At 30.8% G+C, this 4,288-nt stretch overlaps 1 long non-coding RNA gene across 1 annotated transcript; it reads left to right on the plus strand.

The window, feature by feature from the left end:
• Positions 1-766: 766 nt before the first annotated feature.
• On the plus strand, positions 767-3,478 carry LOC117682236 (uncharacterized). Its single transcript, XR_010713247.1, has 3 exons — positions 767-1,004; positions 2,029-2,166; positions 3,192-3,478. It is a non-coding gene; the product is annotated as an uncharacterized lncRNA (long non-coding RNA).
• Positions 3,479-4,288: the final 810 nt, after the last annotated feature.

Here is a 4,288-nt window from a genome sequence, read left to right on the forward strand (position 1 = left end):
CTATGGGAAAATATCTCCTCAACAATGCAATTGCATCATGCATTTCTCAACAAAGAACACAGATGTTACAAGACCCTGGCGTTTTGCTATTCAAAAAAAAAAATAAACACTCCTGGAATTGGAACTTTCTTAAAATACATTAAACTGAATTTAAACTTAACGTTCATCTGCAGATATTAGATTTTGCATTGGAAAGTTATATACTAGTATATATATTTTAAACGCTAAATCGTTTTAATGTGTTGTAGCATTCGGTTTTGTGTCTATACTTCAACGAAAATAATTTGTGTTAAGTTGTGGAACGTAATAAGGAGATGCTTTGTTGTTGGACTACTGCAGCCCTGTGTGGACTGTCTATGGTACTTATCGGCGACATGCAATCCAAGAATCATACAATGCATTTAAATTTTTGGTTTGCTCCAATCGGTGGGTAAATACTCCAGATTCACACGTTTATTATCAGTTGCCGTAATATCGGACACATTTAAACATTTAAGGCTACCGCCTTTATCTTAGCCTTAAAAATTGTGCTGTAAAAATTGGGTTTGAACTGTTTTCCTCCGTCTCTCGTTTACATTTATCACATTAAATGTAACACTGTTATATGCAATTAAAAAAAAGTTTTAAATGTAATATCTCTATGTATAGAAAATCAAGTATGAGTGATTAGAAGTTAATTACATTAAATGTCTTTCCTCCAATCATAGCATGGTTACATTTATATAAAAGTTATTGTAGTGCATTATGTTACACAGAAAAACTTGAAAGTACCAGCAAGACTGTAAAAATGCTAGGGTTCCAATGCCTCTTACTCTGCGTTTTGCTTTACTCGGCTTCCGTTGACGCGTTCGGTGTATGTGCAGATGATGAAGGCTGTCCAGACTATGCCACATGTGAGTATGAAAATGCATTCAACACTTTTGAATGCGAGTGTGAGGACGGCTTCGATGAGATCGATGTACCGGGCCTAACTATTGGTGGAAACGCAGTGACAGTTTGTGTTGGTATGAACTATTGAGTAAATATTAAGCATTCTGTGCCAGAGTTGGGGTCAATTACTTTGAAAAGTAATTAATTACTTTCAAATACATTGACAATTTTATCAATTACTTGCAATTACAATTACATTGATTTTTTAAAATGTAATTAATTACTCTCAATTACTTTGATAAATGTAATTAATTACATTTCAAACACTTGAGTTTTTTTTTTTAATTTTGAGAACATATATTAACAGCTTTAAGATATACAGAGCTTTATGTACAGTTATGTTTCAGTTCAGATCAGATTTCTTGAAAATTTCTAGGAAAATTTTCTTTAACATTAAATTCATTAAGTACCATTGAGTTCATTTTTGGTTCTGAATAATATTTTCTCTGTAGCGAATTAATTTTTATTCACATATTAAAACTATGTTTATTTAGAAAGTACAACTTTTGGCAGTACAGCATATCAGTATATAAATAATAATTGCTATAATTCACAAGACTGAGATATTTTCTAAAATAATGGGGGTTCTTGGGTATTAGAGGAGTTCACCCTCCCACAAAATTAGATATTCACCTATTGCCCTGGGCAGTGTGTTATGCTGTATAAACATTATGGGACATTTAATTATTGTATAAACAAAAGTCCATGCCAAACATGTATAAAATCTATTTATAATTATAAGACACCTTTTTTATATTTTAAACTTGGAAAAAAAGTAATTGAGATGTAATTGAAAAGTAATTGAAAATACACAATATTTTTGAAATGTATTTAAATACATTCAATTACTTGTAATTGAAGACAGACTCAATTACAAATTACTTTCAATTACTTTGAAAAATGTAATTAATTACACTCAATTACAAATACTTTTTTCAATTGCCCCATCCCTGTTTTGTGCAGTAAAGTGTTATGAAAAGTATTAAATCCCATTTAACATTACGTTTCAGTAACGTAATTTTATTTCAATGAAAAAATTGTAGAGAAAGCAAGAGGACATTTATCCATTTACAATTTTCTTTTTACTTTTTTTGGAAGATTTGGGGGTTTGCAGTCCATTTGACAACGTCGTTGATGACTGTGTGAATGGACAATGTGTTCTCTACAAGGACCAGTATGAATCCTATCAGGCCGTGTGTAAATGCGACAACGGATACTACGGAGTAAAATGTGATAGTAAGTAAAAGCCAAAACATTAACAAATCAAACAGTTCAACTGTTTGACTTCCAAACTAGAATTAGTGAAGTGAATTGTGACCCATTTCTTTCCAACTCGTCATGCAAATATGCAATTAATTTTTTAGTTAAGTCTATAAAAGATGGTTTTTAACATCAATTACGAGTGTAATAGAAGAACAATGATTTCTAGATTACGATTTTCGTTACTATGTGGTGCAATGTACTGTTTTATTGTCTAATCTAATTACTAAGAATTATCAGTAAGTCATTTAGTCACGCAGAGTAGTTTATAGACCCTGATGAGATCCTGTTAAATTAAATTAATAGCAGAAAACTGTAATCAAGAAATTAATTTAAAATATTTGAAGAAAATTAGTAAAACTAAATTCTAATCCTTAAAAAATTACGAAATGCGTAATAATGATACTTGGTTTCTTTTTAAAACACAAATTGAATTTCAAAGTTTCTACAACAGTTAAAATAAAGTAAAAACAAAATGAAACAATACTAATAAAACGCATTTAACGTTTATTTATGTCTTTCACTGATTTTCACTTACATGAATTTTAATGTTATAATAACTTTATGTCTAATTCAATACCATCGATGGACATTATAAACGTTATAGCTTTTTAACTGCAATTGTTGTTTGCTTGATTTTTTTTTTAATTACTTCATGTACTTTTCCTTTATTCATAATTCTAATCTTAAATAATTATAAAATGAGTAATACATGTTATAACTATACTAGACATATTTAAAAAATACAGACTAATTTTCAAAGTTTCTATAAAAGGTGAAAATAAAGTAAAACCAAAATGCAACAATACTAGTTAAACGCATTTAACGTTTATTTAGCTCCTTCACTGTTTATTATTGTTACAATCATGTTAAAACAACTTTATGTGTATGTATTTTTATAACGTCGAAGGACTTTTAAAAATATTGAAGTTTTTTAATGCATTTGTCCTTTGCTTGATTTTTTAAATAACTGCTTTTCTTTTATTCATATAATATCAAAGGCACGACCCAGCAGTCGGGATCCGGGATCATAAGGGGAGGAGTTGTTCTTTTTACCCTACTAGCCGGGGGAGCTGCATTTCTACCATCCTTAATGTGATAAGCGTCATCAGAGCCATCAAAATTTAACTGAAAACAAATGGTCTTATGGCAATGAAAAGAAAAATGAAAATATTGAAAAAAAAACACTTCTTTTAGTGTAAATGACTTTGACATTATTTTAAAATAAAACAAAAACGAAACGCTGTTATGAGAAAATGTCGTTTATTTATTAAATGAAAGAGTTTAGTTTCTACTTTTCTTTTATTCATATAATTTTAAAGGCTCGACTCAGCAGTCGGGATCCGGGATCATAAGGGGAGGAGTTATTCTTCTTACCCTACTAGCCGGGGGAGCTGCAGTTCTACCATCCTTAATGTGATGGGCATAATCAGAACCTAGAAGATTTAACTGAGAAAAAATGGTCTGATGGCATTGATAAAAAATCGAAAATTTTGGGGAAATAATGATGTGTATATGACTTTTACATTACTTTGAAATACAATGAATATTAAAGGCTTTGATGAAGAAATGTTATTTATATAATTAAAATAAAGAAAGCAAATTACGTGTTCAGTCGATGATAATAAAATCAGACATTAAAAAAACTAGAACCGAGCTCGTTGCAAGCAACGAAGAGGTCTTACGTTACAGCTTCAAGTCAAGAAAGGAGTGACAATCAGTCTTAATATAACCACCCGTATGAAATGAGCCAACTGGCCAAGGCACGGAATGAGCACGGAATCATGGTGTTAAAAACCGTGTTTCTTAGATTTCTGTTCTTAATAAATCCCCTCAAAAAAATGGCACGGCTATGGCATGGGATTTTAACCAAATTATTTAAATTCGCTCACACGGACTCCCAAAAGCCGCGAGAAAGTCATGTTAAAACCCGTGAATCTGCTAAATATAGCACAGAAAATCAAGAAAGTCATGCAAAAACCCCCGAGTCTCTGCCATATTTAGAACCTGTTTGTAGGACTGCTTTAGAAAATCTGCACATGACTTGTACATAAATATGTATATCCAACAAATTTAAGCATCTAGGCATTTTTCAAAA

This window comes from Magallana gigas, chromosome 4 (assembly GCF_963853765.1).
Source record: "Magallana gigas chromosome 4, xbMagGiga1.1, whole genome shotgun sequence".
Lineage (NCBI taxonomy): Eukaryota > Metazoa > Mollusca > Bivalvia > Ostreida > Ostreidae > Magallana > Magallana gigas.